Consider the following 22,082-nt stretch of genomic DNA (forward strand, 5'->3'; position numbering starts at 1 on the left):
TTTTACGAAATATAATCAAGAAGTACAAGAAAATTGCGCAAACAAAATTTTATTTTATTCCTAATATTGATATTTATTTATTAAAAGTATCCACATTTATATTTCTTAAAATGTTTACTCTTCGCCTTTGCTGATTCATGCCACTTTCGTTTGAAATTTTTCATTTAATGGATTTTCTTAGTTTATTCTAAGTACTAATGCGTTTATTTGCAAATTTTTCCTAAGTATTATTACTTTCATCGAAATAATATTTACCTTAATATATAGAAAATAAATATGTGCATACGCTGCCATAGTTAAGCATAAATTTCAGTGTTGCCAAGCGTCAGGATGGCCGAGTGGTCTAAGGCGCTGCGTTCAGGTCGCAGTCTACTCTGTAGGCGTGGGTTCGAATCCCACTTCTGACAATAACAATTTTTTATAAAAAACTTTGTAATTTGCTTACGAAATACAACTCTGTATATACTAGTATATGTGGATTATATATGAGTTGCAAATTGCAAATATAGATTTCAGAACAACATATTTTGAATGAGTAACTCTTATCAGAACTTACATGGCACTGTTTGACTACAATAATAAAATTAACTGTTTACTATTTACACATTATATGATTTACAGATTGGCAACATTTTGTTTTTATAAAAATAATTTCATTTTTTTTTTTTCAAACATGAAATACGTCTTTAAAGTAAAAATTCAAATTTTTATTTTTATAATCTCGCAACAAAGTTAATAAAGAAAGTATTATAGTTTTGTTCACATAAGGGTTGTTTGTAAGTCATAAAACTAAACGAGTGAGATGTATGGATTATATATACGAAAGTCATCAGGTTAACGAGACGAGTTGAAATCTTTCTGTTCGTCCGTGCAAGTTGTAACTTGAGTAAAAATTGAGATATCTTGAGGAATCTTCTTGGCACAATAAGAAGGTTAAGCTCGAAATCGGACCACTGCCTCGTCCACAAAATAGCGATAACCGAAAACATATAAAGAGCTGTAAAATAAGCAATGAAAGTAAAATTTGGGAACAAGGATCGTTCTAGGAAGGTGCATATTTGGATGTATTTTTTGGGGAAAGTGGGCGTGACCCCGCTCCTTACTAAGTTTTTTGTACATATTTCGTAAACTACTAAAGCTATATCAACGAAACTCTCAGGAGTCGTTTTCTTCAGGTATTTCCTTATATAGCCTAAAATGGAAGAAATCGGATTATAACCATGGTTATAATGAAAACTAGTAAAAATGCTTTTATTTAGTAAGGAAAACCAACAGAAACCCTAAATTTCATTATAAAGATTGTACAGAAGAGCTGCACTCAAATTGGTATGCAAATTTTGAAGTGGGCGTGGCACCGCAACCTTATGGGTCAAATACCATATCTCCGAAAATACTCTACAAATTTCAGTGAAATTCGATTCGTAATATTTTCCTAGCAACCCAATGATATCTTATGAAAATAGGCCAAATCCAAATCCATGGCAACGCCTACTTCCTATATACCAGAACTATGAAACCGATCTGAATTATTTACATTACAGTATATAAAGCAAGCACTAGTGAAGATATCGGAACAGAACTTTGCACAAATACTGTATTCCCTTCTAAAAATCGTCGAAATGGGACCATAATTTTTTAAGGCCCCATATATCGAACATGAAGATCTCAGTGCTTCTAATACACTTTTTAACTAAAATATAAGTAAGTTTTTCAGATATTTTGAAGAAATTCAGAGGGAATATTTTTCCTCTAATAATATGACTCCGTGTCAAAAATGAGTGAAATCGGGTCATAACTTTACCTAACTCCCATATATTTGGGTTTCCAATTTTCAATGGGTCAAATTGTATGCTATATTAAAAAAAATAAATAAATAAATTGCGAGAGTATAAAATATTCGGTTACACCCGAACTTAGCGTTTCCTTAATTATTTAACATTGTTATTATAATTTTTTTTCGAGCTAATATATGCCGAAAATTGGACCAAAACAGTGAGTTCTTTGGTTCAAAATCTGTCAAAAATTCAATTTTCAATATTATCTTTTTTTCTTCGTTCATTATCGTCCACCGTAAGTCCTTTTTTCAGAATTTTAACTATAAAAAAGTGTGGTTTTTGTCAGGATTATCTTGATCATAATAGATATCTGATAACTATATTTTTCAGACTTTTAATATACAGTTGAACTTCCACAACTCATACTTTCTATAACGTGAAGTTCTCTATAACATTTGAAATAAAACTTCATTCAAATTCCCTTCCATAAATTGAACGAACGAAGATAACAAAACATAAAATATTGACGATTAGCAAAAATTGATGGAAACTGATATCGAATTATGGAGGAGAAATAGATACATATTGAAGTGGATATTGAGGTCTGCTCAGGCAGATTTATAACAGATGATGATATTGTGGAACCGAATATTTCAGACCAAACGAATATAATTTCTAACGCCTTGGAAAACGATGAGGATTCTGAAGAAGAAATTATTCAAATGTCATTCCATATATATATTTCCATAGTTGCTGGTTGGAACATAGGGCGTCAATATAAGAATGCTTGTAGATAAATCAAAAAATAATATAACATGTTTCAATTTTGTCTATATGTTATATATACCAGTCTTTTGAGTTTATACCAGTTTGTTCGATTCACGACTATCTAACTTTCTTCTTATGTATGTTTTTATTAGAATACTTAATGATATTATCTGAGGGAAGTTGATTAACAAAAACAATTTCTCATTTAATAATTACAGTATAAACTCGGTAACCGCAACCCTCGATACACGCAACTCCTCGATTCATGCAACACTATAAAACATAGCATTGTAACCTTTATAAGTGCAACTACTCAAAAATATTGTCCTCAATAACTGCAACTTTACATCTAAATATGTTTTGCTTCAGTTCTTTTTTTGTCGGTTTCTTCTTATGGCATTTTTTTGTTATGTATTCACAAACTGATCGTTATTTTACCGTTGCTCTGTCGACTTTACTGTTTTTGTGTATGTGTTAAGAACAATTGTCAACAAATGATTTTCATTATCAGTTTATTTTGCAACGCGCCAGTATTGTTTTATGTGTAAAAGTCATGGTGGTCACAAAAAAATTAATAAAACTAACAATTAAAGAAAAAACTGAAATTTTGGATAAACTAGAAAGTGGTGTATCGACAAAAGCTCTTTGTATTGATTATAAAGTTCACAAGTCGACAATAACGAGAATAAAGAAGAAAAAAGCTTGTATACTTAAATATGCCACAAATATGGAAGCTGGGCCAGGAAAACGGCAAACCTTAAAATCTTGTGAATATCCAAGAATGGAAAAGGCTCTCTACAAGTGGTTTTTGAAACAAAGGAGTGAAAATGTGCCTATATCCGTCGGTATCGTCAAAGCAAAAGCTCGCAAGCTTCATGAGAAAATAAAAGAAAAGACAGGATGTTTTCATGCAAGTAATGGTTGGGTATCTAATTTCAAAAAGCGATATGGCCTCCGCCACATAAAAAAGAAGCTTTCCGCTTTTCAATAAGACAGCGTCCGTCGACCCATTTGTAATACGTTTTAGAATTAAAATCAAGAAGCTTGATCTTTCTGCAGAACAAATTTATAATGCCGACGAGTCCGGATTGTTTTTCAGGCAGATACCAGATAAAACGTTGGTGAGCTTCAAGGATTCTGCTCCTGGTCGGAAAGTTAGTAAGGAAAGAATAACATTTCTCGCAAGTTAAGCTCTTTATCATTGGAAAAGCAAAAAACCCTAGAGCATTCAAAAATTTTCAAAAAATGCCCGTTGTCTACAAGGCTAACAAGAACTCGTGGATGACTTATTTGTTTTTCGAAGACTAGTTTCATCATACGTTTTTTCCTGATGTGAGAAATACGAAATGTATTGAATTTTTGGATTGTTATAGGTTCGCGAATTTCTAGAATCCAAGGGACTTCCCAAAAAAGCCCTATTGGTCTTGGATAACTCCCCGTGTCATCCTAAAGACAATGAGATGAAAAGTGATGATGAAATGATATCCGTTATGTGTCTTCCACCTAACTGTACCGCGATTCTCCAACCAATGGACCAAAATGTTATTAACTTAACAAAAGTCTATTACAAAGAAAGTCTTTTGGAGCATTTAATAGGGAATAAAACCCGATATGTTTAAAAAATACAATTTTTAATAAAAAAATAAGCTTTCTATATCATAAAACGATTTTCATTTGTCATATTTCTTGTTATATATTTTTCCTCGCTGGGTGCAACAAACTCAATAAGTACAACTACCTAGATTTCTATTAGTTGCGATTACCGAGTTCGTACTGTATATTTGTATGTATGTATATGTAATATATAAATAATAAAGTATGCATTGTTACATGCTTGTAAGAATTACCACAAACATATTATTATCACACTTTTTTGTTAATCTATTTGAATTATTATGTGCGTATTCACTTAATTTGTGATAACATTTGTTATTGTTGTTACTTTCTGCGCATTCATCAGATACAAAAATGTTCGTGACTTTAGGCGCTTTCGTTGCGAACACACCGCCCGATTAGTTGCTAAGTTTGTCGCTTGAATGACTCGGTGCCCAGCTAAGCAGTTGACCGCTCGTATGCGCTGCGCATTAGAATTATGTAGTTACTAAGCATTTGCTTTTCGTATATTTAGCATTTAGCATTCGTAGCGAGAGCGAGAACAGAATGAGCAGAAACAGCTTTAGCTTGTCGTTGTGAACTGAGCACTGTTGATAGTTATAAATATATAGTCAGGATGGCCGAGTGGTCTAAGGCGCTGCGTTCAGGTCGCAGTCTACTCTGTAGGCGTGGGTTCGAATCCCACTTCTGACAAGTTCTACTTTTTGAACGGATTTTTTCTTTTTTGGTGCGTTATTTGTTGAATTTGTTCGATAGATGAATAATCAACGTAATGTATATATGAATATGGGGACTGGAGCCCCACAATATTGGTCATATAAGATAAAAAATACCATGTATTTTCAAACTCCGCAGACTAAAAGATCATTTCATCATATATTCAACTATAATTATCCCTATATTAAACATATTTATATATTCATATATTCATATATTCCTACATAAGAACTGTTTAACAATAAAATTTATAATAATAAATAAATTTAGTATTTTATTATTAACATTACCACATTCTCTTAATTAATCAAAAGGCAAATTATCCGTAACTTTATATTTTTAATTGAGCAATAACATTGCAGTTTTTCTTTTAACCAGATAGCCAATAAATTGTATGCAGTCAAGCATGAATCTCTTTCACTTTTGCTTCACGCCAAACAAATATGTACTTGCATTCATACATATACATATATGTAAGTACATATGTGCAATTGTTTAAATTTTTATTCTCAATATCATTTATCGAAGAATTTATATGGCACACACTATATTTCCGTTATTGCGCAATTTTTAAAATTCAATAATTACATACATATATGTATTTGTACATTTTATACTCTCGCAACTTATTGCTATATTTTTATTAAGATAACACATAATTTGACTCACATATTCGGCATATATGTACATATATAGTATAAAATCCGTTGAAGATTTAAAACCCCTAATATTAGGTATATGGGAGCTAGGGGAAGTTATGACCCGATTTCAACCATTGCTGGTACAGAGACACCCTATTAGAAGAAAACGATTTCCTCAGAATTAAATTAAGATATCTGAGAGATTTACCGAGATTTTCAGTGAAAAACAAGAAAAAACGTTAACTTCGGCTGTACCGAAGCTAATATACCCTTCACAGGTGCATTTCTTTTAGTAACTATGTGTTTAAGCAAATCTAAAGACGTAAGAAAAAGTAAGTAAAAACAAGTAAGGAAAGGCTAAGTTCAGGTGCAACCGAACGTTTTATACTCTCGCAATTTATTTAGAGATTTACCGATATTTTCGGTTAAAAATTTCCCTTAGGCACTGAGTTCTTCATGTTTGATATCAGGGGCCTTGAAAAGTCATGGTCTGATTTTGACAATTTTTCCACAAGTGATGTCACAGCTCAAATACAGTATTTGTGTAAAGTTTTATTTTGCTATCTTTATCGGTTCCTTATGTATACCTTATAAAGTGAACGAATCAAAAGGATTCAAAATTGAGTTTTATGGGAAGTAGGCGTAGTTGTAAATCGATTTCGCCCATATTCCACCAGTGTCATCAGGGTGTCAAGAAAATATTATATACTGAATTTAATTGAAATCTGTCGAGTAGTTCTTGAGATTTGGTTTTTGACCCATATGTGGGCGACGCCACGCCCATTTTCCATTTTGTAAACAAATCTCAGTGCAGCTTCTTTCTGCCATTTCTTACGTAAAATTTGGTGTTTCTGACGTTTCTCGTTAGTGAGTTAACGCACTTTTAGTCATTTTCAACCTAACCTTTGTATGAGAGGTGGGCGTGGTTATTATCCGATTTCTTTAATTTTTGGCTAAAAGTAACGACTGCAGAAAGTTTGGTTTACATAGTTTTATTGGCTTGCAAGATATATACAAAAAACTTATTTGGGGGTGGGGTCACGCCCACTTTTCCAAAAAAAATTACATTCAAATGTGCCCCTCCCTAATGCGATCCTATGTTCCAAATTTTATTTTCATATCTTTATTTATGGCTTAGTTAAAGCTCTTTATGTGTTTTTGGTTATCGCCATTTTGTGGGCGTGGCAGTGGTTCCCCCATCTTCGATCTTAACCTTCTTATGGTGCCAAGCAACACGTGTTCCAACTTTCATTAAGATATCTCAATTTTTACTCAAGTTACAGCTTGCACGTACGGACAGACAGACATCCGGATTTGAACTTTACACGTCACCATGATCACTTTGGTATATAACGGGTGATTTTTTTGAGGTTAGGATTTTCATGCATTAGTATTTGACAGATCACGTGGGATTTCAGACATGGTGTCAAAGAGAAAGATGCTCAGTATGCTTTGACATTTCATCATGAATAGACTTACTAACGAGCAACGCTTGCAAATCATTGAATTTTATTACCAAAATCAGTGTTCGGTTCGAAATGTGTTTATCGACAAATTTTGTTCAGCGATGAGGCTCATTTCTGGTTGAATGGCTACGTAAATAAGCAAAATTGCCGCATTTGGGGTGAAGAGCAACCAGAAGCCGTTCAAGAACTGCCCATGCATCCCGAAAAATGCACTGTTTGGTGTGGTTTGTACGCTGGTGGAATCATTGGACCGTATTTTTTCAAATATGCTGTTGGACGCAACGTTACGGTGAATGGCGATCGCTATCGTTCGATGCTAACAAACTTTTTGTTGCCAAAAATGGAAGAACTGAACTTGGTTGACATGTGGTTTCAACAAGATGGCGCTACATGCCACACAGCTCGCGATTCTATGGCCATTTTGAGGGAAAACTTCGGAGAACAATTCATCTCAAGAAATGGACCCGTAAGTTGGCCACCAAGATCATGCGATTTAACGCCTTTAGACTATTTTTTGTGGGGCTACGTCAAGTCTAAAGTCTACAGAAATAAGCCAGCAACTATTCCAGCTTTGGAAGACAACATTTCCGAAGAAATTCGGGCTATTCCGGCCGAAATGCTCGAAAAAGTTGCCCAAAATTGGACTTTCCGAATGGACCACCTAAGACGCAGCCGCGGTCAACATTTAAATGAAATTATCTTCAAAAAGTAAATGTCATGAACCAATCTAACGTTTCAAATAAAGAACCGATGAGATTTTGCAAATTTTATGCGTTTTTTTTTTAAAAAAAGTTATCAAGCTCTTAAAAAATCACCCTTTATAACCCAAAATGTAACTCGTTTAGTTTTAGGACTTACAAACAACCGTTATTTGGACAAAACTATAATACTCTCTTAGAAACTTTTGTTGCGAGAGTATAAAAAAGAAAACATTTTACTAATTCTTTTTAGCCGGGATGTTTGCTAGAAACATTAAGGTTATATAGTTAACCGATCTGAACAATTTCTTCGGAGATTATATTATTACCTTAAGCAGTAAACCATGTCAAATTTCGTGAAGATACCACGTCAAATGCGAAAATTCTCCATACAAGCCCTTGATTCCGATCGTTCAGTTTGTATGGCAGCTATATGCTATAGTGAGCCGATCCGAAACATTTTTTCGGAGATTAAATTATTTCTATGAACAATAACTCCCACCAACTTTCGTGAAGATATGTAGTAAAATGCGGAAGTTTTCCATACAAGCCCTTGATTCCAATCGTTCAGTTTGTATGGCAGCTAAACAATCTTTATGTGAACAAAACTATAATACTCTCATTAGCAACTTTGTTACGAGAGTATAAAAATGTAAAAAGGGCAATTAGCCAACTCTAGCAGTCACCTTACTTAAATTCACGTCCAAGCATCAGACTAATTTTTATAGCCTGATAGCCGTAAGCTCTTACACTCCTTTGCTCGCTACAAGACAGAGATATTCTATAAATTTATTTTAACACATTCGTTTTCCGGATTGATAGAAGTTAACTTCGTCTGTTTATCGCACCGAAGACTTCATAAGGAAGACTTCTTCGCCTATCACGGTCGGTCAATGTATTAAAAAATTAGATCTTGAATCATATGTCTATGTGCTTAGCTAATGTTAAGTCAACTAAAATACGGATCAACACGTTCACCAAATATGGTTTTCAATAAATCGATTATGACAGTCGCTGTGTGGCGCTATCCTGTTGGATCCACATATTGTCCAAGTTCATATCATCCAATTCGGAGTAAAAATATCATTGAGCAGTAGCGATTTCCATTCACAGTAACGTACCGGTCTTGATCATCAAGGAAGAAGTACTGCCCAATGACGCCGCCGGCCCATAAACCGCACCAAACCGGGATGCAATGGTGACTCATGCGTGGATTGCTGCCTGACCAATAAAGCATATTTTGGTTATTAACGAACCATTCAGCCAGAAATGAGCCTTGTTTTCGATTGAAAGCGTGGATCTTGTACCGACTAGATGGTAAAACTTAGCAACATGCTCTTCCAGCGAAGCTTAGCATCTAGGGTGATTCCTAGGTACTTAGCATTATTGGGATGTGGTATAGGACTTAAACTTAAAAACAAAATGTTTTCAATTCCAGATTATTGGAACAATTCTTCTTCTCTACAAGGCCAGAGTTTATCATCTATTTTCCTGATTGATAAAAAACACAATACAGAGTATTATACATATAATATGCATTTTTATTTTTTTTTAATATAAACATAAACAAACATAAAAGTCTTAATCTAATCCATAGTAAATCCAAGTCAGTCTTCATCACTGTCACTATCCGACAGCGCCAGATCGTTGGTCAAAATATCAGGTATACTTTCATATTTGGAGGAAGGGATCTCTATACGAGCTTTTGCTGCTCCATTGTCTTTCGTAGTCAGAATATCATTTAAAGTCGGGGTCGCTATCATTTCCTCGTCGCTGTCGCTATCCGACAGCATCAGATCGTTGGTCAAAATATTGGAAATACATTCGTATTTTGTGCGTGGCGCTACTTGAGGGACTTTTGTTGTTGCATCGTCCTTCGGGGTCACAATCATTTCCTCATCACTATCCGACAGCGCCAGATCGTCGGTCATAATATCAGGAATACAGTCGTGTTTTGTGTGTGGAGTTTCTTTAGGGGCTTTTGCTGTTCCATCGTTTTTCGTAGACGGAATTCCATCACTTTTTGGGGCCGTCAATATTTCCCGATCATCCATCCTGATAATGTGCTGTTGTTCTCACTGCTGACGATATTGGTTAGCAATTGACATTGCAAAAGCCACTGCTGATTCCTCTAAACGTTTCCGGTCATAGAGCGTAATGAGCTGCTTGATGTGATCCAATTTAGCATGCAAATAGTCACAACGCTGCTTACGCTTAAGTTCGTCCTCGCTATTAATACGCTTGAATTTCTCCACAATACATTTCTGGATGCGCTCGTAGTCGGTGTGATCTGCAGGTATATCAAGAATTTGCACGCCAAGTGCGCGGAAACTGCGTTTCAGTTCATCGTGTTGCTGCAAGAGTGGCATATATTCTGCGTAATATCGGTCAAATGCAGCCTTATATTGTTGACGTTGTCCAAGTTTATGATTTCTGTGTAATCATGAAAGTTGTAATTTAGGTGTTCGGTAGAATAATCGGTGCGTCTTTTCTTTGACGGTTGACTATCACTTGGAGGAGCGCTTGGGCGCTTTGATGCATTATCAGTTTTGAGCGGCTTATTTTCATGTTGCTGTAGATTGGTTCTAGTTGTTAATGAACTCGTGGTCTTTAAGGAGGTAACTTCTTTTGAGTTGTTGCTTGGATTTAAACCGCGTTCCTTGCGTATTTTCACTTGTTGCACCTGTTTGTCGGTGTAATAAGGCCATTTTTCGTCGACTTCTCGCCAGATACATTGACGCAAGCTATATACGCCTTTACATATCTGGGATATATCTTTAAGCACTGTATAGATTACTTTGCTTTCGCAATCGCGCAAACCTTCTCTTTGTAGGATTGCATACAGTTCAATTTTGGTATACGAATTAAAACCCAGCATATGAATTAGTCGTTCACGAATTTTACGTGTCGATATGTGTTGGGATTTGTCATTTCCAATGTTTGCCTTTGGAACTCCATTTTGTGGCTTTTCTTTTAGAAACAACTCACTGCCACTGACTTTGTTGTTCTTAATGGGGTTCTTGTCATCTCCAGTTATAGTCTTCGGATCACCGATGCGTTGGTTATTAACTCCGGTTTGTGGCCGTCCGCTTAAAGATAATTTACTATCTTTGTTGTTCAAAAGCCAATTTGAGTTAATGGGATGTATCTTCCTGACGGCGTTATTTCGTTGGACGATTTTACTCTTGTTTAACGATGTCATGTTTTGTATTAATTTTTTTTTACTGTTGTGTGTTTATAATTTTAATGTTGCTCTAATGAACTCCGTTGTGGTTATGATATGCATTGGCACATAGGTTGTCCTTTTATAAGTTGCAGGTACAAACGCACCTGTAAAGTACCGTTTGATTTGTACCTGTTCTGACCTAACTTTTGGTTTTTAAGAAATCCTCGAGAGGGTAAAATAACCCTTTATTTTTGTTTCACGCCTACCTGCGGAATTACCCACTTGCCTCCTTTTTACGAAAGCTTTGTTTTAACGGATCACGTCCACCACTCAAACAAAAGGAGCTAGTTTTTTATTTGTAATCATAGTTTATATATTTGTTTCGATACCGCGGTGGTACTATTCTGGTATAAAGTTCATTGAAAGTTTGAAAACCCTAATATTAAGTACATGGAAGATAGGGTACGTTATGATCCGATTTCACTCATTTTTGGCACGGAGACATATTATTAGAAGAAAAATATTTCCTCTGAATTTCTTCAAAATATCTGAGAGACTTACCTATATTTTCGGTAAACAATTTGTTAGAAGCACTGAGGTCCTCATATTCGATAAATAGGGTCTTGAAAACTTATGGACCTATTTCGACGATTTTTAGAAGGGCGATGCCACTCTTTAAATGCATGTTGGCAAAGTTCGGTTCCGATATCTTCATTAGTGCTTACTTTATATATTGTAACGTACACGATTCATGTTGACTTCAAAGTTCTGGTGTATGGAAAGTAGGCGTGGTTGTGATCCGATTTGAACTATTTTCACAACATATCATTGGGAATCTTCCGAATTTCATTGAAATTGGTCGAGTAGTTTCGGAGATATGGTTTTTGACCCCTAAGTGGGCGGAACCACGTCCATTTAAAAGTGTGTATACCATTTTGAGTGCAACTCTTCTGTACAATCTTCATAATGAAATTTAAGGTTTCTGGTGGTTGTCCTTACTGAATTTAAGCATTTTTAGTAGTTTTCAACATAACCTTTGTAAGGGAGGTGGGCGTGGTTGTAATCCGATTTCCTCCATTTTAGGACTATATAATGTACCTAAAAGAAACGACTCTAGAAAGTTTTCTTGATATAGCTTGTTCTTGATAAGCTTGTGTGGCGCTATCCTGTTGGATCCACATATTGTCCAAGTTCATATCATCCAATTCGGAGTAAAAATATCATTGAGCAGTAGCGATTTCCATTCACAGTAACGTACCGGTCTTGATCATCAAGGAAGAAGTACTGCCCAATGACGCCGCCGGCCCATAAACCGCACCAAACCGGGATGCAATGGTGACTCATGCGTGGAATGCTGCCTGACCAATAAAGCATATTTTGGTTATTAACGAACCATTCAGCCAGAAATGAGCCTTGTTTTCGATTGAAAGCGTGGATCTTGTACCGACTAGATGGTAAAACTTAGTAACTTTTAGATTAAGCTCACCACTTTTTTCTTGACATGCTCTTTCCAGCGAAGCTTAGCATCTAGGGTGATTCCTAGGTACTTAGCATTATTGGGATGTGGTATAGGACTTAAACTTAAAAACAAAATGTTTTCAATTCCAGATTATTGGAACAATTCTTCTTCTCTACAAGGCCAGAGTTTATCATCTATTTTCCTGATTGATAAAAAACACAATACAGAGTATTATACATATAATATTAATTTTTATTTTTTTTTTTAATATAAACATAAACAAACATAAAAGTCTTAATCTAATCCATAGTAAATCCAAGTCAGTCTTCATCACTGTCACTATCCGACAGCGCCAGATCGTTGATCAAAATATCAGGTATACTTTCATATTTGGAGGAAGGGATCTCTATACGAGCTTTTGCTGCTCCATTGTCTTTCGTAGTCAGAATATCATTTAAAGTCGGGGTCGCTATCATTTCCTCGTCGCTGTCGGTATCCGACAGCATCAGATCGTCGGTCAAAATATTGGAAATACATTCGTATTTTGTGTTTTGTTCTTCTTCTCTACAAGGCCAGAGTTTATCATCTATTTTCCTGATTGATAAAAAACACAATACAGAGTATTATACATATAATATTAATTTTTATTTTTTTTTTTAATATAAACATAAACAAACATAAAAGTCTTAATCTAATCCATAGTAAATCCAAGTCAGTCTTCATCACTGTCACTATCCGACAGCGCCAGATCGTTGGTCAAAATATCAGGTATACTTTCATATTTGGAGGAAGGGATCTCTATACGAGCTTTTGCTGCTCCATTGTCTTTCGTAGTCAGAATATCATTTAAAGTCGGGGTCGCTATCATTTCCTCGTCGCTGTCGCTATCCGACAGCATCAGATCGTTGGTCAAAATATTGGAAATACATTCGTATTTTGTGCGTGGCGCTACTTGAGGGACTTTTGTTGTTGCATCGTCCTTCGGGGTCACAATCATTTCCTCATCACTATCCGACAGCGCCAGATCGTCGGTCATAATATCAGGAATACAGTCGTGTTTTGTTTGTGGAGTTTCTTTAGGGGCTTTTGCTGCTCCATCGTTTTTCGTAGACGGAATTCCATCACTTTTTGGGGCCGTCAATATTTCCCGATCATCCATCCTGATAATGTGCTGTTGTTCTGACTGCTGACGATATTGGTTAGCAATTGACATTGCAAAAGCCACTGCTGATTCCTCTAAACGTTTCCGGTCATAGAGCGTAATGAGCTGCTTGATGTGATCCAATTTAGCATGCAAATAGTCACAACGCTGCTTACGCTTAAGTTCGTCCTCGCTATTAATACGCTTGAATTTCTCCACAATACATTTCTGGATGCGCTCGTAGTCGGTGTGATCTGCAGGTATATCAAGAATTTGCACGCCAAGTGCGCGGAAACTGCGTTTCAGTTCATCGTTTTGCTGCAAGAGTGGCATATATTCTGCGTAATATCGGTCAAATGCAGCCTTATATTGTTGACGTTGTTCCAAGTTTATGATTTCTGTGTAATCATGAAAGTTGTAATTTAGGTGTTCGGTAGAATAATCGGTGCGTCTTTTCTTTGACGGTTGACTATCACTTGGAGGAGCGCTTGGGCGCTTTGATGCATTATCAGTTTTGAGCGGCTTATTTTCATGTTGCTGTAGATTGGTTCTAGTTGTTAATGAACTCGTGGTCTTTAAGGAGGTAACTTCTTTTGAGTTGTTGCTTGGATTTAAACCGCGTTCCTTGCGTATTTTCACTTGTTGCACCTGTTTGTCGGTGTAATAAGGCCATTTTTCGTCGACTTCTCGCCAGATACATTGACGCAAGCTATATACGCCTTTACATATCTGGGATATATCTTTAAGCACTGTATGGATTATTTTGCTTTCGCAATCGCGCAAACCTTCCCTTTGTAGGATTGCATACAGTTCAATTTTGGTATACGAATTAAAACCCAGCATATGAATTAGTCGTTCACGAATTTTACGTGTCGATATGTGTTGGGATTTGTCATTTCCAATGTTTGCCTTTGGAACTCCATTTTGTGGCTTTTCTTTTAGAAACAACTCACTGCCACTGACTTTGTTGTTCTTAATGGGGTTCTTGTCATCTCCAGTTATAGTCTTCGGATCACCAATGCGTTGGTTGTTAACTCCGGTTTGTGGCCGTCCGCTTAAAGATAATTTACTATCTTTGTTGTTCAAAAGCCAATTTGAGTTAATGGGATGTATCTTCCTGACGGCGTTATTTCGTTGGACGATTTTACTCTTGTTTAACGATGTCATGTTTTGTATTAATTTTTTTTTACTGTTGTGTGTTTATAATTTTAATGTTGCTCTAATGAACTCCGTTGTGGTTATGATATGCATTGGCACATAGGTTGTCCTTTTATAAGTTGCAGGTACAAACGCACCTGTAAAGTACCGTTTGATTTGTACCTGTTCTGACCTAACTTTTGGTTTTTAAGAAATCCTCGAGAGGGTAAAATAACCCTTTATTTTTGTTTCACGCCTACCTGCGGAATTACCCACTTGCCTCCTTTTTACGAAAGCTTTGTTTTAACGGATCACGTCCACCACTCAAACAAAAGGAGCTAGTTTTTTATTTGTAATCATAGTTTATATATTTGTTTCGATACCGCGGTGGTACTATTCTGGTATAAAGTTCATTGAAAGTTTGAAAACCCTAATATTAAGTACATGGAAGATAGGGTACGTTATGATCCGATTTCACTCATTTTTGGCACGGAGACATATTATTAGAAGAAAAATATTTCCTCTGAATTTCTTCAAAATATCTGAGAGACTTACCTATATTTTCGGTAAACAATTTGTTAGAAGCACTGAGGTCCTCATATTCGATAAATAGGGTCTTGAAAACTTATGGACCTATTTCGACGATTTTTAGAAGGGCGATGCCACTCTTTAAATGCATGTTGGCAAAGTTCGGTTCCGATATCTTCATTAGTGCTTACTTTATATATTGTAACGTACACGATTCATGTTGACTTCAAAGTTCTGGTGTATGGAAAGTAGGCGTGGTTGTGATCCGATTTGAACTATTTTCACAACATATCATTGGGAATCTTCCGAATTTCATTGAAATTGGTCGAGTAGTTTCGGATATGGTTTTTGACCCCTAAGTGGGCGGAACCACGTCCATTTAAAAGTGTGTATACCATTTTGAGTGCAACTCTTCTGTACAATCTTCATAATGAAATTTAAGGTTTCTGGTGGTTGTCCTTACTGAATTTAAGCATTTTTAGTAGTTTTCAACATAACCTTTGTAAGGGAGGTGGGCGTGGTTGTAATCCGATTTCCTCCATTTTTGGACTATATAATGTACCTAAAAGAAACGACTCTAGAAAGTTTTCTTGATATAGCTTAGTAGGGGGTGGGACCACGCACACTTCCCCAAAAAAATACATTCACATACGCCCCTTCATAGTGCGAGACTTGTGGGCGTGGCAATGGACCGATTTCGCCCATTTTCAATACCAACCTCCACAGAGTGCTAAGGAATATGTGTTCCAAGTTTCACTAAGATATCTCAATTTTTACTCAAGTTATCGCTTGCACGGACAGACAGACGGACGGACAGGCATTCGGATTTAAACTCCACTTATCATCCTGATCTTTTATATATATAACCCCATATCTAATTCTTTTATTTCATGGTGACACAAACAATCTTTATGTGAACAAAACTATAATACTCTCATTAGCAACTTTGTTACGAGAGTATAAAAATGTAAAAAGGGCAATTAGCCAACTCTAGCAGTCACCTTACTTAAATTCACGTCCAAGCATCAGACTAATTTTTATAGCCTGATAGCCGTAAGCTTTTACACTCCTTTGCTCGCTACAAGACAGAGATATTCTATAAATTTATTTTAACACATTCGTTTTCCGGATTGATAGAAGTTAACTTCGTCTGTTTATCGCACCGAAGACTTCATAAGGAAGACTTCCTCGCCTATCACGGTCGGTCAATGTATTAAAAAATTAGATCTTGAATCATATGTCTATTTGCTTAGCTAATGTTAAGTCAACTAAAATACGGATCAACACGTTCACCAAATGTGGTTTTCAATAAATCGATTATGACAGTCGCTGTGTGGCGCTATCCTGTTGGATCCACATATTGTCCAAGTTCATATCATCCAATTCGGAGTAAAAATATCATTGAGCAGTAGCGATTTCCATTCACAGTAACGTACCGGTCTTGATCATCAAGGAAGAAGTACTGCCCAATGACGCCGCCGGCCCATAAACCGCACCAAACCGGGATGCAATGGTGACTCATGCGTGGATTGCTGCCTGACCAATAAAGCATATTTTGGTTATTAACGAACCATTCAGCTAGAAATGAGCCTTGTTTTCGATTGAAAGCGTGGATCTTGTACCGACTAGATGGTAAAACTTAGCAACTTTTAGATAAAGCTCACCACTTTTTTCTTGACATGCTCTTTCCAGCGAAGCTTAGCATCTAGGGTGATTCCTAGGTACTTAGCATTATTGGGATGTGGTATAGGACTTAAACTTAAAAACAAAATGTTTTCAATTCCAGATTATTGGAACAATTCTTCTTCTCTACAAGGCCAGAGTTTATCATCTATTTTCCTGATTGATAAAAAACACAATATACATATAATATTAATTTTTATTTTTTTTAATATAAACATAAACAAACATAAAAGTCTTAATCTAATCCATAGTAAATCCAAGTCAGTCTTCATCACTGTCACTATCCGACAGCGCCAGATCGTTGGTCAAAATATCAGGTATACTTTCATATTTGGAGGAAGGGATCTCTATACGAGCTTTTGCTGCTCCATTGTCTTTCGTAGTCAGAATATCATTTAAAGTCGGCGTCGCTATCATTTCCTCGTCGCTGTCGCTATGCGACAGCATCAGATCGTCGGTCAAAATATTGGAAATACATTCGTATTTTGTGCGTGGTGCTACTTGAGGGACTTTTGTTGTTGCATCGTCCTTCGGGGTCACAATCATTTCCTCATTACTATCCGACAGCGCCAGATCGGTGGTCATAATATCAGGAATACATTCGTGTTTTGTGTGTGGAGTTTCTTTAGGGGCTTTTGCTGCTCCATCGTTTTTCGTAGACGGAATTCCATCACTTTTTGGGGCCGTCAATATTTCCCGATCATCCATCCTGATAATGTGCTATTGTTCTGACTGCTGACGATATTGGTTAGCAATTGACATTGCAAAAGCCACTGCTGATTCCTCTAAACGTTTCCGGTCATAGAGCGTAATGAGCTGCTTGATGTGATCCAATTTAGCATGCAAATAGTCACAACGCTGCTTACGCTTAAGTTCGTCCTCGCTATTAATACGCTTGAATTGCTCCACAATACATTTCTGGATGCGCTCGTAGTCGGTGTGATCTGCAGGTATATCAAGAATTTGCACGCCAAGTGCGCGGAAACTGCGTTTCAGTTCATCGTGTTGCTGCAAGAGTGGCATATATTCTGCGTAATATCGGTCAAATGCAGCCTTATATTGTTGACGTTGTTCCAAGTTTATGATTTCTGTGTAATCATGAAAGTTGTAATTTAGGTGTTCGGTAGAATAATCGGTGCGTCTTTTCTTTGACGGTTGGCTATCACTTGGAGGAGCGCTTGGGCGCTTTGATGCATTATCAGTTTTGAGCGGCTTATTTTCATGTTGCTGTAGATTGGTTCTAGTTGTTAATGAACTCGTGGTCTTTAAGGAGGTAACTTCTTTTGAGTTGTTGCTTGGATTTAAACCGCGTTCCTTGCGTATTTTCACTTGTTGCACCTGTTTGTCGGTGTAATAAGGCCATTTTTCGTCGACTTCTCGCCAGATACATTGACGCAAGCTATATACGCCTTTACATATCTGGGATATATCTTTAAGCACTGTATGGATTACTTTGCTTTCGCAATCGCGCAAACCTTCCCTTTGTAGGATTGCATACAGTTCAATTTTGGTATACGAATTAAAACCCAGCATATGAATTAGTCGTTCACGAATTTTACGTGTCGATATGTGTTGGGATTTGTCATTTCCAATGTTTGCCTTTGGAACTCCATTTTGTGGCTTTTCTTTTAGAAACAACTCACTGCCACTGACTTTGTTGTTCTTAATGGGGTTCTTGTCATCTCCAGTTATAGTCTTCGGATCACCGATGCGTTGGTTGTTAACTCCGGTTTGTGGCCGTCCGCTTAAAGATAATTTACTATCTTTGTTGTTCAAAAGCCAATTTGAGTTAATGGGATGTATCTTCCTGACGGCGTTATTTCGTTGGACGATTTTACTCTTGTTTAACGATGTCATGTTTTGTATTAATTTTTTTTTACTGTTGTGTGTTTATAATTTTAATGTTGCTCTAATGAACTCCGTTGTGGTTATGATATGCATTGGCACATAGGTTGTCCTTTTATAAGTTGCAGGTACAAACGCACCTGTAAAGTACCGTTTGATTTGTACCTGTTCTGACCTAACTTTTGGTTTTTAAGAAATCCTCGAGAGGGTAAAATAACCCTTTATTTTTGTTTCACGCCTACCTGCGGAATTACCCACTTGCCTCCTTTTTACGAAAGCTTTGTTTTAACGGATCACGTCCACCACTCAAACAAAAGTAGGTAGTTTTTTATTTGTAATCATAGTTTATATATTTGTTTCGATACCGCGGTGGTACTATTCTGGTATAAAGAAAACCCTGATATTAAGTACAAAACCCTAATATTAAGTACATGGAAGATAGGGTACGTTATGATCCGATTTCACTCATTTTTGGCACGGAGACATATTATTAGAAGAAAAATATTTCCTCTGAATTTCTTCAAAATATCTGAGAGACTTACCTATATTTTCGGTAAACAATTTGTTAGAAGCACTGAGGTCCTCATATTCGATAAATAGGGTCTTGAAAACTTATGGACCTATTTCGACGATTTTTAGAAGGGCGATGCCACTCTTTAAATGCATGTTGGCAAAGTTCGGTTCCGATATCTTCATTAGTGCTTACTTTATATATTGTAACGTACACGATTCATGTTGACTTCAAAGTTCTGGTGTATGGAAAGTAGGCGTGGTTGTGATCCGATTTGAACTATTTTCACAACATATCATTGGGAATCTTCCGAATTTCATTGAAATTGGTCGAGTAGTTTCGGAGATATGGTTTTTGACCCCTAAGTGGGCGGAACCACGTCCATTTAAAAGTGTGTATACCATTTTGAGTGCAACTCTTCTGTACAATCTTCATAATGAAATTTAAGGTTTCTGGTGGTTGTCCTTACTGAATTTAAGCATTTTTAGTAGTTTTCAACATAACCTTTGTAAGGGAGGTGGGCGTGGTTGTAATCCGATTTCCTCCATTTTAGGACTATATAATGTACCTAAAAGAAACGACTCTGGAAAGTTTTCTTGATATAGCTTGTTCTTGATAAGCTTGTGTGGCGCTATCCTGTTGGATCCACATATTGTCCAAGTTCATATCATCCAATTCGGAGTAAAAATATCATTGAGCAGTAGCGATTTCCATTCACAGTAACGTACCGGTCTTGATCATCAAGGAAGAAGTACTGCCCAATGACGCCGCCGGCCCATAAACCGCACCAAACCGGGATGCAATGGTGACTCATGCGTGGATTGCTGCCTGACCAATAAAGCATATTTTGGTTATTAACGAACCATTCAGCCAGAAATGAGCCTTGTTTTCGATTGAAAGCGTGGATCTTGTACCGACTAGATGGTAAAACTTAGTAACTTTTAGATTAAGCTCACCACTTTTTTCGTGACATGCTCTTTCCAGCGAAGCTTAGCATCTAGGGTGATTCCTAGGTACTTAGCATTATTGGGATGTGGTATAGGACTTAAACTTAAAAACAAAATGTTTTCAATTCCAGATTATTGGAACAATTCTTCTTCTCTACAAGGCCAGAGTTTATCATCTATTTTCCTGATTGATAAAAAACACAATACAGAGTATTATACATATAATATTAATTTTTATTTTTTTTTTTAATATAAACATAAACAAACATAAAAGTCTTAATCTAATCCATAGTAAATCCAAGTCAGTCTTCATCACTGTCACTATCCGACAGCGCCAGATCGTTGATCAAAATATCAGGTATACTTTCATATTTGGAGGAAGGGATCTCTATACGAGCTTTTGCTGCTCCATTGTCTTTCGTAGTCAGAATATCATTTAAAGTCGGGGTCGCTATCATTTCCTCGTCGCTGTCGGTATCCGACAGCATCAGATCGTCGGTCAAAATATTGGAAATACATTCGTATTTTGTGTTTTGTTCTTCTTCTCTACAAGGCCAGAGTTTATCATCTATTTTCCTGATTGATAAAAAACACAATACAGAGTATTATACATATAATATTAATTTTTATTTTTTTTTTTAATATAAACATAAACAAACATAAAAGTCTTAATCTAATCCATAGTAAATCCAAGTCAGTCTTCATCACTGTCACTATCCGACAGCGCCAGATCGTTGGTCAAAATATCAGGTATACTTTCATATTTGGAGGAAGGGATCTCTATACGAGCTTTTGCTGCTCCATTGTCTTTCGTAGTCAGAATATCATTTAAAGTCGGGGTCGCTATCATTTCCTCGTCGCTGTCGGTATCCGACAGCATCAGATCGTCGGTCAAAATATTGGAAATACATTCGTATTTTGTGCGTGGCGCTACTTGAGGGACTTTTGTTGTTGCATCGTCCTTCGGGGTCACAATCATTTCCTCATCACTATCCGACAGCGCCAGATCGTCGGTCATAATATCAGGAATACAGTCGTGTTTTGTTTGTGGAGTTTCTTTAGGGGCTTTTGCTGCTCCATCGTTTTTCGTAGACGGAATTCCATCACTTTTTGGGGCCGTCAATATTTCCCGATCATCCATCCTGATAATGTGCTGTTGTTCTGACTGCTGACGATATTGGTTAGCAATTGACATTGCAAAAGCCACTGCTGATTCCTCTAAACGTTTCCGGTCATAGAGCGTAATGAGCTGCTTGATGTGATCCAATTTAGCATGCAAATAGTCACAACGCTGCTTACGCTTAAGTTCGTCCTCGCTATTAATACGCTTGAATTTCTCCACAATACATTTCTGGATGCGCTCGTAGTCGGTGTGATCTGCAGGTATATCAAGAATTTGCACGCCAAGTGCGCGGAAACTGCGTTTCAGTTCATCGTTTTGCTGCAAGAGTGGCATATATTCTGCGTAATATCGGTCAAATGCAGCCTTATATTGTTGACGTTGTTCCAAGTTTATGATTTCTGTGTAATCATGAAAGTTGTAATTTAGGTGTTCGGTAGAATAATCGGTGCGTCTTTTCTTTGACGGTTGACTATCACTTGGAGGAGCGCTTGGGCGCTTTGATGCATTATCAGTTTTGAGCGGCTTATTTTCATGTTGCTGTAGATTGGTTCTAGTTGTTAATGAACTCGTGGTCTTTAAGGAGGTAACTTCTTTTGAGTTGTTGCTTGGATTTAAACCGCGTTCCTTGCGTATTTTCACTTGTTGCACCTGTTTGTCGGTGTAATAAGGCCATTTTTCGTCGACTTCTCGCCAGATACATTGACGCAAGCTATATACGCCTTTACATATCTGGGATATATCTTTAAGCACTGTATGGATTACTTTGCTTTCGCAATCGCGCAAACCTTCCCTTTGTAGGATTGCATACAGTTCAATTTTGGTATACGAATTAAAACCCAGCATATGAATTAGTCGTTCACGAA

General features: G+C 36.7%; 2 non-coding genes across 2 annotated transcripts; both read left to right on the forward strand.

Annotated features, from left to right (window-relative positions):
- Positions 1-324: 324 nt before the first annotated feature.
- Positions 325-407, forward strand: Trnal-cag (transfer RNA leucine (anticodon CAG)). Its single transcript has one exon. It is a non-coding gene; the product is annotated as a tRNA-Leu (tRNA).
- A 4,360-nt stretch (positions 408-4,767) lies between these two features.
- Trnal-cag (transfer RNA leucine (anticodon CAG)) lies at positions 4,768-4,850 on the forward strand. Its single transcript has one exon. It is a non-coding gene; the product is annotated as a tRNA-Leu (tRNA).
- The last annotated feature ends 17,232 nt before the right edge of the window (positions 4,851-22,082 follow it).

Source organism: Zeugodacus cucurbitae, chromosome 2 (assembly GCF_028554725.1).
Source record: "Zeugodacus cucurbitae isolate PBARC_wt_2022May chromosome 2, idZeuCucr1.2, whole genome shotgun sequence".
NCBI classification, from domain to species: domain Eukaryota; kingdom Metazoa; phylum Arthropoda; class Insecta; order Diptera; family Tephritidae; genus Zeugodacus; species Zeugodacus cucurbitae.